Raw genomic sequence first — 16,160 nt, 5'->3', positions numbered from 1 at the left:
GATGGATAAAGGCGAGACCCTTCCAAAATATTTGAACAAGTTCACTCACTGTTGTGATGAACTTGGAAGTGTTGGAATAATTGTTACTGAGGATGATATGGTGAGCCTAGCTCTCTTAGGCCTTCCTAAGAGTTGGAATAACTATCAGGACTCTGTCAATGGGAGGGAGAAGCTACCAGATTGGGAATGAATGTGGTCAGATTTGATGAAGGAGGAGATCAACACGAACACCAGAGATGGCTCCTCATCAAAGACTGATGATGAGGAAAATTGTGCCTTAGCGGATAAAGAAAGGAAATGGAAAGTGAAGGTGTCCCATTCCAAATCAGATTCTTCTCATGGAGGCAAGAATAAATACATGTCGAAAGTTAAGTTCTTTCATTGTCATGATATGGGACATTTTGGTACAAATTGTCCGCTCAAGAAGTCCAAGAAGAAGTCCTTAGGGGGAGCAATAGGTGAGGCTTTGGACTTTCAATTCGAATTGGACTTTACTCTCATTATATGCATGGTGTCATCAATGATGGGTAGTGTATGGTACCTTGACAATGGAGCTTCATTCCACATGACTGGTGACAAGGATTTTTTTAGTGACTTGGAGGAGAAGGATCTTGAGATGGATATCGAGATGGGTGACGACGAGAGGTATAGTGTTACTGGATTGGGCACGGATACTTTTCAAAGGGATAAGATAAGGGTGCTCTCACCTTGAGAGATGTTATGTATGTGCCTAGGTTGAAGAAGAACTTAGTATCGATCATCATGTTCAAGGATAGAGGTTATGATGTGGTCTTTAGCAAAGGAAAGGCATTCCTTCGACACATAGCCACGGGTCAAGAAAAGAAGACAGGGATTCGAGTTAAGAATCTCTATAAGTTGGAGGTAGATGATTGTGTTTCTTTAAGCACGAAAATAGAGAAGGTGCAGAGTCGAGACGTTGGCAAGTTTTGGCACATGAGATTAGGTTACTTGCATCATGGGGCTTTGAAAAGCATGCAGCAGACCTCTATTGGTCTTCCCAAATGTATGCTAGAGCAAGTTGATACATGCAAGGGGTGTACTTTGGGAAAATACACCAAGGCTTCCTTTCATGACAGAGACAGTTGAGCAAAGATGATTCTATAGCGATTCCATTCATATGTGTGTTGACCATTCTCGAAAGCGTCCACGTCCAAAATCAGGTACTATATTAAATTTGTTGATGATTTTTCTCGTAAATGATGGATCATTTTCATGCAGAAGAAGGATCAAATTTTGACAAAGTTTTGTGAATTTAAAGCATTGGTCGAGCAGGAGTCTGGAAAGAAGGTTAAAGCTCTAAGGAGTGATAACAGTGGTGAGTGTGTCTCAAATGAGATTAAGAACTTTTGTGCAGCAGAAGGGCTTAAACGAGAGTTGATGGAACCCTATAACCCACAGCAAAATGGGGTGGCCGAGAGGAAGAACAGAAGCATTGTAGGGGGAGCACAGGGGATGTTGCATGATCAAGGCTTACCACTACAGTTATGGGTTGAGGCATGCAACACAATTGTTTATTTGCATAACAGAAGCTTGAATCAGATACTTGGGATGAAAACACCAGAGGAGGATTTCTCCGATAAGAGACCAGATGTTGGTCACTTAAGGATTTTTGGGTCATCGGTCTATTTCCATGTGACCAAATATGCACAAAAGAAGCTTGATATGATAGAAGAGTTGGGGTACACTGATACACCTCACAACTATTGGGTGTACTTCTCGACCAGTAGGATGACAGTGGTTCGCAGGGATGTCAAATTCGATGAGGAGAAGGCCATGTGAGTTTCCCTTGAGAGGGAGCTTCAGCTACATGTTGTTGAGGAGATTTTAGCTCCTAAGGTTGAGGAGACTCAGTTTGATGTGGAGTAGCCACATTCATAGGATCCGGACTGGAAACATCCACTCACGAAAAGTCTTCCAAAGATGGGAGAAAGCACACTAGAGAGGCTGACAGGTTATTGCATGATGCGTGGGAGAATGTGGGAGCACCCACATCTTAGCGTAGGAAGAGGAGGTCACCTGAGAGGTATAATGGATACATGGCTCTTATGAGCGGATGTGTAGTAATCGGTTTGGGTTGATGCCATGGTGGAGGAGTATGACTCCATAGTTCGTAACAATGTTTTGGATGTGGTCCTGAGACTGGAGGACAAGTCAATGGTGAGCTCCCGATGGATTTACAAGGTAAAGCAAGCTACAGATGGTAGTGTGGAGAAGCATAAGGCCAAGTTTGTGGCCTGTGTCTTTTCACAGGTAGAGGGGATTGACTATGATGAGACCTTTGCTCATGTTGCAAGGTACTCATCAATCAGATCTATATTGGCACTATCAATGCAGATGGGTTGGAAGATACATCAAATGGATGTAAAGATAGCCTTCCTTAATGGCATGATTGAGGAAGAGGTGTACATAGAGCATCCTGAAGGTTTTGAGACCTTCGATCGTGAGTCGCAAGTGTACCATCTCAAGAGAGCGTTGTATGGGCTGAAGTAAGCACCACATGCTTGGTACACCAGGATCGATATCTACGTCACCGGGTTAGGCTTCACCAAGACTAAAGCGGATGCAAACCTATACCACATAGTGGTGGAAGGTAAATTGTTGATCATTGTGTTATATTTCGACGATTTGATTTTGACAGGTGATGATTAGTTTATCAAGTCTTGTAAGGAGGATCTTTCAAGATAGTTTGAGATGAAGGACATGGGGCTCATGTATTAATTCTTGGGCATGGAAGTATGGCAGGGTGATAGGGAACTGTTTGTGTCTCAAGGAAAGTATGCCAATGAGATACCCAGGAGGTTCCGCATGGAGAGAAGCAAACCCATGGAGACTCCTCTAGCAAGTAACTGGAGGAAGGAGGATGCTACTTTGGGTGAAGTAGTGTAAGCTATTGTTTACAGGCAGCTTGTGGGTTCACTCATGTATTTGGTGAATACACGACCGAATATGTGCTATGCAGCTAACCATATTAGTTAAGCGATGGTTAGGCCTACCAAGTTTTATTGGAAGGTGGAAAAGCATGTGTTAAGATACATCAGAAGCACTACTCAGGATGGATTGTGGTACATATGGATAGAGGAAGTGAAGCTTCAAGGATTCACTGATGCAGATTGGGCAGGGAGACCATCCGACAGGAAGAGCACATTAGGAGGAATATTTAGTATTGGATCAACAACAGTTTCTTGGTACAGCAGGAAATAGATATCGGTTGCACTCAGTTTGACAGAGGCAGAGTACATGGCAGCAAGTCAAGCAACATGTGAGGCAATCTAGATGAGCAAGATTATAGTTGGTTTGTTTGGTCAGAAGATGGATCCAACTATGATTTACTATGATAATCAGAGTTGTATCAAACTCTCTGGAAATATAGTTTTTCATGATCGGTCCAAGCATATAGATATCTGATATCATCATCTTCGAGATTGTGTATTCAGGCGAATTATGTTGTTGGAGTACATTCCCATGGAGGAGAAAGATGTTGACATTTTGACAAAGGCATTGTCAAGATGTAAATTTGAGTTTCACAGGGACGGGATCGGGGTAGATGACAATCCCTTTCTTTTTGAGAGGGAGTTTTTAGAAATGGCAACAAGAAATTTCAATTTAATTTGTCCTTGAATTAAACTATGAATTAAAATCGAATTATATTCTCATAGAAACTTGTAAATAGTTAAATAAGTTTAATTCAATTAATTAGCTTAGGAATTTCAAGTTGGAAGTCTTTATGTAGTCATGTATATGTTCTCTCTAAATTTTAGTTGTCTAGGATGATTTTATTTGAGTTGTAATTAGATAACTCAGTTTGACAGAGTTATAGACAGTTAAACTAGTTCTAATTATTTGTGGAACTAGTAAAGGTCTATTAGTGAGTTGGTGCACTGGTGCATCCTCAGTGCTACTCCAGCTAACTGAAGATTCCCTCATGAGAAAATCGTGCATGTTAGTTCAGAGAAAAACCCAGTTGAGACTAGAGTGTAGGGACGGTGTACTATCAGTTGTATGATGATCTGAGTTGTACAGGTCATGCATGCAATTAGAGAAGGACCTTGTTATGGATTGCGCAATTATGGAGGAAGGATTTCCAAATTAAATATGGGATGATCCTCATAGGAATTGTGCAAGGAAATAGGGGCTTGGCAAGTAGCATAAATGGCTAAGTGTTGACTAGAGTGGGCTTGTGAGGCAGAGAATTGATCATACTTGTGCAGAAATTGTTCTAGTGAGAACAAGCTTTGTATTATCACTCAGATTTTTTATTAATGCAATAGATAGTTGGGGTTTTTAGCAGTGGCTTTCCCCATGGAAAAATTGTGTTATGTGTCTTTTATTATATTCCTCTTGTCGATTATTTTTTTCATCGATCTATTGGTTTCCATAGTTTAAATAGTAGTGTAGATTCTTGTCTTGTGTTTTAGTACATTACATGAGTTGTGAATCTACAGGAAAATATACAAATGTGGCCAAGGCCACGAAGGTTGGATGAGATATGGGATATCGCATAAGAGCTTCCGAGGATGTGGTTAGGCAACATGGCATTGACGTTGACATGGCATGACAATCATGTGACACATGGCATGTGGAATGGGAGTTTTGGACTGACAACGGTTGAATCCACCTGACACGTGGTTTTGTTTTTGTGGCACCATGTGACTATGGGTGTCACCTGACACATACACATACGTTGACGTGGTAGGGTCCAGGTAACTGTGTAGTTTAGTTCCCCATAAATGCATTCAGAGCGCCTCTTCAAAATAGGCCACAAAGCAGATAGAAGTCAGGAAGTGCTAGACAGGAAATTTCTCTGAAATCTACCAAGAAAAAGTCAATTTCACCACGAAGGTTTTAAATCCAATGGCTCTTGGGGTGAGATGTGATAGCGTGGTGGTGATATCATGTGAAGGCGCTAGGGAACGATGAAGTGGTGGAGCCACGTTGGTAATGGGAATGATGTGTCATGGCCACATAGGGATTTTGGGTCACCATGTGGTCATACTTGTTGATGTGGCAAGGTTGAATGGCCAAATATTTGAATGGGAATAACTTTAGATCCAAGATTCAGATCAAGGAATAACATTTATGTCATTGGAAATCTCTTGATTAGCTAAAGGAAATGGTGATATCCAAAGTGAGTTCCACACACTTTGGGAAGAAAGAAAATTCTATAACTCCATTTCCATAATGAGAACCTAGTGGTTGGGTTAGATAAAGATAACACCTCCCACTATACTTGGGAAGTCTAAGCACAGTGGGAGGGAGAGTTATAGAGTGGTATTAGAGCACCCAAATTCAAAACTCAGACTAAATGGGCCTAGGAAGATGAGTTAAATCTTGACTACAAAGTGTAGTATCTAGAGGATGGTTGTGTGTTGTGTGTTGATTGCGTATTTTGTGTTGGTTCTTAAAAATAACTAACATGTTTGTTGATATGGTATCTTATTCATTGTTGATTTCCATACTAACCCAGATTTGAATGTTTCATCTAGCATTAGCATGCTCATTCCAACCACTCCAAAATTTTAGGTGATGAATGAATATGTTATCATGAATTATTGCAACTAACAATGACGTGTGTGTAACAACACATAGGAAGACATCAAATAGCAACAAAAAGGTGAGGGAAATACCTTCAAGATGGTGTAACATACCATTGATAAATTCCAACATTGAAAAGAAGAAGATTCATTTGGAAAGAGGAGAGAGGAAGAGCATCCCGCGTGGATGAACACCATTAGAAGCATAAGAGTTGAGCTGAGAAGTTATAAGGCTGACAACGAAAGGATTTTTGTAGCCCAGGAAAAGAAAGCAAAAGTAAATTTCATTATATTGCAAATCATGTTAGATTTACAAATACAAAAGCGACACGATCTAGGTTTCAGCTACCTAGGAAAGGATAAAGGAAAACAGAGCCCATCAGGAACATGAATTAGGGACTGATGGTGCAAAAGGCATAATATCTAAGAAGAGACACATATAGATAAGTGAGGACACCGTGAGAGGAGAAACTCCATTAAGTAACCTAGAAAGAAAAATAGACAGTCATAATCAATTGTCCAGTGTTACCACTAGGAGGCAACATCAGTAGAGAAAGAAGGTGCAAGATTGAGAGTTCAAGAAGGAAAAGCCTCCTACATTCGATGGAGAGGTAAAAAAATGAAAAAGAAACAAAATCATGGTTGCTAGGAATGAAGAATAATTTTAGAGTACATGGATACTCCGGTAATATGAAAGAAAGAGTAACCATCTTTAGCCTAAAGGGAAAGGTTGACATTTGGTGGGAAGACCCGAGGAGGGTCAAGAAAATCAGGGAGAAAGAGTTGTCATGGAGCATATATGAGAGGTATTTTATGGAAAAGTAAATGTTTGAGAGGTACTATAACTACAAAGTGAAGCAGTTTTATGAACTCAAATTGGGGAAAGTTACAGTTGATGAATACACAAACCAGTTGTTGGCGCTACTAAGATATGCACCTTACATCACAGATGAGAAGGTAAAGATCTAAATATATTTCAAAGGGTTTCCACAATATTTTAGGGAAAGAATGAAGTTTGATGAACCAAGAACCCTGGAATATACCACACAAAATACAAGGTACTGCTATGAAAAATCTAAGCACAAAACTAAGTCCTGAACTAATTGGAAAAATAGAGATAGACCTAGCTTCAATTGAAAAGGGAATACAGATTGTGAACATAAACTAGGAGGAAAGAATGCAACATCCTCCACTCATACCAAGGATGAGTTCCAGTGAAATTTTACCATTGTTCATAAGGACCGGAGTTCTATGTCATCCAGAGAGGAGTCTAAAGGGTTTAGAAGGGGACACATACAATGTTAGACATGTGGACACAACCCTTTGTGAAGGGATTTCCCTCAAAAGCAATAGAACAAACCAAAGGTGTACATCTTGCAAGAAGTAGAGACTATGGGAGATGTGGGTCTAAATGTACCACACATATATGCAACAGTAGGCAATAGATAGGCCAATCACCAAGCCTCCATGATCAAAATGAAAGGTATAGTCAATAATCAATTTGTTTTGATTTTAATTAACCCTGGCTCAATTTTCAATTACATAAGTGATCCGAATTTAAACAGGAACGCAAAAAATTACAAAGATAACCATAAACACAGAGATGTAGCGGAAATAATACTTCATTTCATTAATGTCAAATACTGAAATATGCTTACAAACATAAATGGAAATAAACCAGCTAGGGCGATGGTAGCTTATCTCTGAGAAGAGATGTGGTGGCTACATGCCTCTGAACTATGTTACAATGAGGCTCGAAGGCCTATTTATTGTTGAGAAACAATGTAGAACCCTAAACATCCAAAAACATAACCCTAGAAGATGAAATGCCAAACTGTGGGCCCCGTTTGGGTAAATTGGTACATCAACTTCCGGGGTCGTAACTTTGTTATACGATCTATGTTTGACGCACACAATATCTCGTTAGAAAGATCTATCCGGGAACTACAACTTTGGGAAGAGCAACATCAATCCATGGACCCATGTTGCTCCCGATTTTCCCAAAAAACGTCGTTTAGGGCCTCAAAACGACTCCGGAAGTTCAGGACCCGAAAAACTGCTAAAAATAGTAAATTGTGCTACAATTAAGGAAACTGAAAAGCTAAAAGAAACAATGGTGGGGGTCCAAGTGGACTTGGCGGGTGGCCACCAATATCCACCTGGATCATTCCTCCCCCCTTAGGAAGCAATGGTCCCCATTGTGTTGAGTTCCTCCATGAGATGAGGAAACTTCTGTTGAACTTGGTCCCTGGTGAGCCACTTGCCTTGGTGAAAGAGTTGGCCTGCTTTGACAACTCGATACAGTTGGATATTCTGCTGGCGAGTGTGCTTGATCTGTGTGTCCATGATCCGATCAGTTGCAGCTTGTTCCATGCAATCTGGATTTAACTTTGTGGGTGTGAGTTGTACTGCAATGTTGGATGTGTCTAGTAATGGTGGAAATTATGGCCGAAGGCGGTCCACATTGAACACTGGGTGCAGGCCAAGGAATGGGGGAATGTTGAGCTCAAATGAATTGTCTCCCACAGCCTTGGTAATGGTGAAGGACCATATTGGAGTGGTCTAAGTTTCCAATAGGCTTCGGTAAGGTGTTCCTTTTGCAAATGCAACCAGACTTTGTCGCCCACCTGAAACTTGTGTGGCACCCGATGTTGATCATGTCGCTACTTGTACTTGGCATTTGATTTCTCCATAATTTCATGGACCTGCTTGGAAAATATGTTGGATGTGCTCAATGAAGTTGTTTGCCTTATATGTTTTGGACTGGACATGAGCCGAATCTGCGTGAGTAGCTACAAATGGCATGGCCACATCAATAGGACATAGTGGCTGGAATCCCAAGCCCACCTGAAAAGGGTTGTGTCCAATCAAGTTGTGGAGAGCCCGGTTGTAGCTGTGTTGAACATAGGGGAGGCTCTCGTCCCATGTGCGTGGATTCTTTGAGTTGTACATGTGCAGAATTTGTACGATCATCCTGTTGACAACCTCTATCTGGTCATTAGTTTGAGGATGGAAGGTTGTGGACTTAGTGAGTTTGGTGTCCAGCATCGACCAGAGACTGGACCAAAATGTATTGAGGAACCTGTTGTCCTGATCTGAGATGATAGACTGTGGGATCCCAAAGTGTACCCACACTCATTCAAAGAAGAGTTTAGCAGTGGATTCTACTGTGATATTCTTCTTGCAGGCCGCCATAATGGCCATCTTCGAGAACCTGTCGACGACCACAAAAACACAGTCATTTCCATGCTTCGTGGAAGGAAGGCTTGACATGTAATCCATGGAGATGGATTCCCAAGGTCGACTAGCTATAGGCAACGGGGTATAGAGGCCTTGCTTCTTGATGGTCGGTTTGGCAATGGTGCAGGAAGTGCATGATCTAATGTACTTCCTGACATCCTGTCAAACAATCAGCCAATAGAAATACTTATGTAGTAATGCCACCATTTTCTCGACCCCGAAATGCCCAGTAGCCCAACTGTAGTGTGCTTCCCAAATCATCTTGGCATGCTCACTTGAAGGAACACAAAGGTGACCCAGGTGGCATAACACGGTATCTTGGAAGTGAAAATCTGGAACATGTTGACCCTCCAAGAGTGTTTGGTATGTGTGGCCGAATTCTGGGTCGCTTTTGTAGAGAAGCGGCCAATCAGAAGTCTCGTTCCCACAAGAGTTGAGCATGGTGGTTAACGCCATGATCGGTGGTCAACTGAGGCAATCTGCAACATTATTGGTGTTGCCCTTCTTATACTTGATATTCAAATGGAACTGTTGCAGGTATGTGGACCACTTCTGATGGCGGTCATTCTGCAATTTCCCTTAGGTCTGTATGAACTATAGGGGTCAGTGGTCTGTATGGATGACCGTTTCCTTCCCCAAAATGTAATGTTTCCATTGTCGGCAGGCTTGCACAATGGAATACATCTCTTTGTCATAAGTGGCATACTTCTAAGCTGTGTCTGAAAGTGTCTCACTGTGATATGCCACTGGATGCCCGTGTTGAGTAAGGACTACCCCAATAGCATAGTCAGAGGAATCTGTCTCGACCTCAAATGGTTGTTGCAAGTCTGGTAATGCGAGCACTGGTGTCGAGCAGAGGCGATCTTTCAACTCTGTGAATGCCTTCTATTGAGATTCAGACCAAAAGAATTTTGCTTTCGCTCCTCCCTTGGTGACTTGACTCAAGGGCCAAGTGATATGAGAAAATCCCAACACGAACCTGCGATAGAAGTTGGCAAGACCTAGAAAGCTGCGGAGCTCTGTCAGAGTGGTTGGAGATGGCCAATCCCGAATGACTTGGATCTTGGCTGGATCCACATGCACCCCCTGTTCATCAATAATGTATCCCAGATACTAAACCTGGGTCATGCCAAAAGTGCATTTCTCCAAATTGGCACATAACTTGTGTTGCCGCAGTGTTTGGAGAACTTGTCGAATGTGTTGGAGGTGCTCTTCCCAACTCTGGCTGAAGATCAGGATGTCATCCAAGTATACCACTCCAAATGAGTTGGTGAATGGCCGCAAGATGTCATCCATTACCCTCATGAAGGTTGCAGGAGCATTCGTCAATCCAAAAGGCATAACCAACCATTCGAAAAGGCCCTCTTTGGCTTTGAAGGCAGTCTTCCACACATCAGAGGGTTCGATTGGTACCTGGTGATATCCTAACTTCAAATCAATCATGCTAAATTATTTTCCCCCCTTCAGTTGGTCCAAGAGGTCATCAATTCATGGGATCAGGTACCTATTATGGACAGTGATCTTGTTCAGTGCCCGATAGTCAATACAGAGTCTCCAAGTCCCATCCTTCTTCTGTACCAACACGATCGAGCTCCCACGTGGCGATGAACTTGGACAGATATGACCTTTTTATAGTAGCTCTTGTATCTGCCTCTTGATTTCATCGTTCTCCAGAACAAAGCACCGATAGATTGGTCCATTGGGCAGCGGCGCACCTGGGGTCAGATCGATGGAGTGCTTGACCTGATAGTAAAGGGGAACCCCTGCACAGGAGGTGAAGATGTCCTTGTACTCCTCCACGACCTTGTCCATTTGTAGTTGTCGTGCGAAGGGGCCCTGTCTGGAGGTCGTGGCCATCGTCTTCTTCTTTCCTTGAGGGCGTATCATCAGGAAAACAAATTTCCCCGTTTTAGAAATGAGCTTACTGCATTGTTTTGCAATAACCAAAGAGATGGCAGTAGGCGGTGCTACCTCCGGTATCTTGTACAACTTATTTCCCAAAGTAAGAATGACAGCACGGGGCCTTGATTCATACACAGCATGTCACTTCCACAAGTATGGTTGTCTTAATAATACATCACAAACTTCAAGGGGAGAAATGTCACACAATACCTCATCTGTGAAGGACTTGATGTTGTATGGAAGGTGACATTGCTGGCTCACGTGAAGATCCCGTCCTTGGTGAAGCCACCCGATGGTGTACAGTTGTGGATGTGCTGTGGTCGATAAGCCCAGCCGCTTCATGACCTCTGTGGAAATGAGGTTATTTTGGCTCCCATTATCGACAATGAACTATAGCGAGGAGCCCTTTACCCACATCTGGGAGTGGAAGAGACGCTCGTCCTCCTTTGGATCTTCGGGTTCCTCCTTATGGATCTTCGTAGTGGCAATGGTGGCGTTGAGCTCTGCATCAATAATCTGCTTCCCTTTGTCATTCCCCTTGTCAGGTTCTGACTCAGAGTCGAAACATGCATCTGATTCTGAAACCTTTAGCTCGGCCACCACTAACTGCTTGACCAGACACTCACTTGTGTTGTGAGTGGAGCTCTTATGAAACTCACACCACTTTCTCGTGTCCTTCTTCGGCTTCGCGACGCTGTTCTTTGCTTGCAGTTTTGGCGGGTTGTCTTGGGCCGCCCTGCCTTGGATTTGTCCTTTGTTCTGCGGTTTGGGGGCACCTTTCCCTTGCTTCAGATTCACAGATCCAAAGTCTCGCTTCTTCTGTTTAAAATTTTTCTCAACCTTGACGGTATATCGGTATGTCGTGCTTAGCGAGGAGATGTTCAGGAATTCTATTTCTTCCTGGATGTACTTGTGTAGGCAGCGACGATATTTGAGTATCAAATGCTACTCTGAATCATTGATACCCAACTTTGTGTGAAGGGTATGGAAAATATTGGTAAACTCTAGCATGTCTTGGTCCCTTCCCTGCCGCAGCATGGTCTACTTTATGTATTGATCCTCATAGCTTTCGATAGGGTAGTGCTGCTCCTTGATGGCATCTCAGAATGAATTCCAAGTGGATGCGGCTAAAAATAGTGAGCCTATACTTTCATCCTTCTGCTCGCAGTAGGTTTCCCACCAGTCCTTTACATGGAGGGCTGCTTTGAGAAGAGCGAAAATAATCTTTTCCCGACTCAAAAAATCATGAATAGAAAAATAACCCTCTAGCAGATTTAACCATTTATTGACGACATCTGCATCTATATAACCCTCGAATATGGGAATTTCAAAATTAACTTGTACCTTAAATGGTGTGGTGTTTCTAGAGTAGTTGTTGGAAGCCGATGTGTCACCCCTAGGTAGTCGTTAAAGGATCTGGGCAAAGTTGTCCATCATCGCGTTCCTTTGTTGCTCGAGGGCTTCTTCGAGCAAGATTTTGATAGGATCTCCTGCCCCCTCCTCTTTCTTTTCATCTGCCATGGGAGGTCATCGGGATTTGTGAGGCTGGTCTTGCAAAGGTTCGACCAGTTCAAGCCCTAACTCCTTATATCCCAACCTTGTAGGGACATGCAAAGAAAAATAGATAAAAAGCAGACTGGTCTGATACCACTGATTCAGATTTAAACAGGAACGCAACAAAATATAGAGATAACCATAAACATAGATATGCAGCGGAAATAATACTTCATTTCATTAATGTAAAATACTGAAATATGCTTACAAACAGAAACGGAAATAAACCAGCTAGGGCGATGGTAGCTTATCTCTGAGAAGAGATGTGGTGGTTACATGCCTCTGAACTGTGTTACAATGAGGCTCGAAGGCATATTTGTTGTTGAGAAACAATGGAAAACCCTAAACATCCAAAAACCTAACCCTAGAAGATGAAACGCCAAACTGTGGGCCCCATTTGGGTAAATTGGTACATCAACTTCCCGGGGTCGTAACTTTGGCATACGATCTCCATTTGACATGCACAATATCTCGTTAGAAAGATCTATCCGAGAAATACAACTTTGGGAAGAGAAACATCAGTCCATGGACCCATGTTGCTCCCAGTTTTCCCAAAAAAATGTCGTTTAGGGCCTCAAAACGGCTCTGGAAGTTCAGGACCCGAAAAACTGCTAAAAATAGTAAACTGTGCTACAATTAAGGAAACTGAAAAGCTGAAAGAAACAATGGTGGGGGTCCAAGTGGACTTGGGGTGGCCACCAATATCCACCTGGATGAATAAGTCCACAAGTTGTAGAAAAATGTGAGTTGCAGATCACAACCAGTGAAAATTCTTGGTTGGTTCAGTTGACCACCGAGACTAAGAAGCGAGTTGAGAATGAGGTGAATTCATGCCCATTCGATGACCACGGTTGCAAATCTAAACATTGGATGGACTGGTTAGTGGCCCACATAACCAAGGTCAACTACTGCAGCAATTTGATTGAGTGTCTCAATGAGAAAGTAGAAAGAATGGCACTAGAGGGAAAGAGAAATCCCATAAAAATTTGGTAAATCATTGTGCTGCAACTGAAGAAGTGCAGTCAAAATGGTTGTGAGCTATGCATTGTCCAGGTGACCAGCAAGTTAGAGGAGGAGAAAGGTAGAATTGAAGGGCACCCAATAATTAAACAATTCAATGATCTGTTCCCCGAAGAGATCCTTAGACTGTCACCAAGAAATGAAATAAAAATTTTAATTGAATTACTGCAAGGATCAGTGTTAGTATCCATATCATATGAACATGCCAAAGCTAGTAGAGCTCAAACTATAGTTAAAAAAAATGTTGGACCGAGGTTATAAGACCCAATGTATCACCCTACGAAGCCTTAGTGTTATTCGTCAAGAAGAAATATGGTGAAATAATAATGTGTAAGAACTACATGCAGTTAAACAAGGGCACGATAAAGAACATGTATCCCCTTTTATGGATTTATGATTAATTTGACCAGTTGAGATAGACCTAAGTCTGGGTACCATCAAGTGCACATTAAATACAAAGACATTCATAAGACAACCTTTAGGACTAGATACAAGCATTATGAGTTCATGGTGGTGCCATTTGGGATCACTAAAGCCCCAGTGGAATTCATGTGTCTAATGAATAATGTCATCATTCCATACTTGCAAAAATTCTTGCTCGTTTTCATAGAATATATATTGGTTTACTCCAAAAGCAAGGAGGATCATGAGTAACATCTGGCAGTGGTGTTGTAGTTGTTGAGGAATCATAAAATTTATGCAAAAATAACATGTATGAATTTCTTCAATCTCAAGTGCAATACTTGCGGAACATAGTTTCTAAAGGAGTGGTAGTAGACTTTGACAAGAACAAGGCCATTATAGAGTGGCATACTCCTCAAAACATGACAAAGATCAGATCCTTCATGGGTTTGGATGGTTATTACCGAATATTATTCAGAATTTCTCCAAGATTGACCACACAATCACGACATTACAAAGAAAAGGATCTTAGTTCCATTGACAATAGAATGTATACCAAATTTTGAGCAGCTAAAATACCTACTTATGCATGCACTAATATTGAGAATATTAGACCTAGATATATTTTGTGGTATGCACAAATGCCTACAAAGAAGGGCTTAGTGGATTCCTCATACAAGAATGACAGGAAGTATGTTATGAGTTAAGGAAGTTGAATGAGCATGAGCATAATTATGTTACTCATGATCTAGAGTTTGCAACAATCCATGCACTGAAGATGTGGAGGCACTACCTCCTCAGTATAAAATTTGTTTTGATGTCAAAACACGCAGGGTTGTAGTATTTGTTTAACCAGCCAAGTTAAACACAAGGCATGTAAAATGGTTGGCCTTGATTAGTGAACTTGATTTTGAAATCAAACACATTAAAGGAAAGGAAAACAAAGTGGAATATGCACTTAGGAGGAGGTTGCGAGTGGCACATGTAGTTGCCATTAGCACTTGTAAATTTGACATTAAAGGAAATATTCAAGAGGCGATGCAGCAAGATGAAAAATACCAGCAAATAAAAGAATGCTCACAACAAGAACTAGAGGGAACGATGAGTAAGAATTTCTCTCTCACAGAAGGTGGATTGTTGAAGCTAAAATGCAAGTGCTATATACCTTGTAAGTGTTTATTTTCTTAGTGAAATTAGGGTTAGCATGATATTTCTAAAATTTTGGTAATTAATTTTGATGTAGCTCTTATTTTAATTTATTCCAATATATCATTTAGCAATTATACTTCAAAAAATCAACCATAAAGAATAGTGGAACAGTAGATATCACAACGCACAAAATAATACAAGATTCACCCTGAGAAAACCCACGAAGGGGAAAAACCCATCAACCTTTTCAATAGAAGAATTCTTCTTGTTCAATGAGAGACACACCTATACCTATGGTAAAACATGGTCTTCTCCTCCAAATCAAGTAAACCAATTGATCCTACAATTTGATTTTCCTATCTGACCCAAATTTCGGCCCTCCTACAATAGCCAATTTCCCCATAATTTTTTCCCCTGCAACAGTTGCCTCAGTAACCAAAAAGTTCGGCCCCCTACAACATTTTTCCCAGAAAAATGTGAACCATAGAGAGAGAGACTAATCTACATGTGCGAGTTGCAAGGGAAAGAGAAAAGATATATTTTTGCCTCCTCCTTCATCCTACTTCGTCCTTCATGTCCTTCACTTACTTGCCCAGAAATTCTCTTGTGTGAGAGAATATGAATGCCCAAATGAGGAGGTCAAGTTTCCTTTATATAGTAGTAATTCTTGGGTGAATGGGCGTGTCTCTTGGCCATGGCTGACTTGACTTGGAGGGAAGTCATCTTGGCACTTTTGGATCCAAAATTTACATTCCAAAATTTCAAATTTTCATCTTTAAAAAGTCACAATGGGATTTTGACTCAAAACAAATTTTCCTTTGACTCAAGCTTTTATAAATATGCTTTACAATGATAAATAAAATTACATCAAGTTACCAAATGTACATTATGAAGACCGACCATAGTAACAAATTAAACACTCCTCTTAACTACGGAGGTATTCATAATCATTTCCATAGGTGTTCTCAAATTGAACAAATTTCTCTAAAGAAAAAGGTTATCCATCATTACCGGTATCATCATCTATCATCAACGTCCGCTAATGGCCATATCTCGGGCGGTACCAAACCCATGGCAATGTCATCATAAAATCAGGACTCACTCCTCTAGAGTGATCGGTCCTTAAATCCCATGGCCTCTACCCAGGCCAAAATGTTGAGACCCTAAACTAAAAAGCACTCACTCACCCTTCCTCGTGAGCACTATGGGCCAAGACCTCACTCAACCCATTCCTAGTTGGTGATTGGGTCTACATATCGAAAGGACCTCACCCCACCCTACCAAGTGTGTGATCAAGGTCTAATACCTCACTCCACCCTTATTGGTGTGTGATTAGGGTCC

This window comes from Pinus tabuliformis, chromosome 3_2 (genome assembly GCF_031772625.1).
Source record: "Pinus tabuliformis cultivar Carrire ecotype Pingquan chromosome 3_2, CPIR1, whole genome shotgun sequence".
NCBI classification, from domain to species: domain Eukaryota; kingdom Viridiplantae; phylum Streptophyta; class Pinopsida; order Pinales; family Pinaceae; genus Pinus; species Pinus tabuliformis.
Note: the sequence above shows the minus strand (reverse complement) of the source record.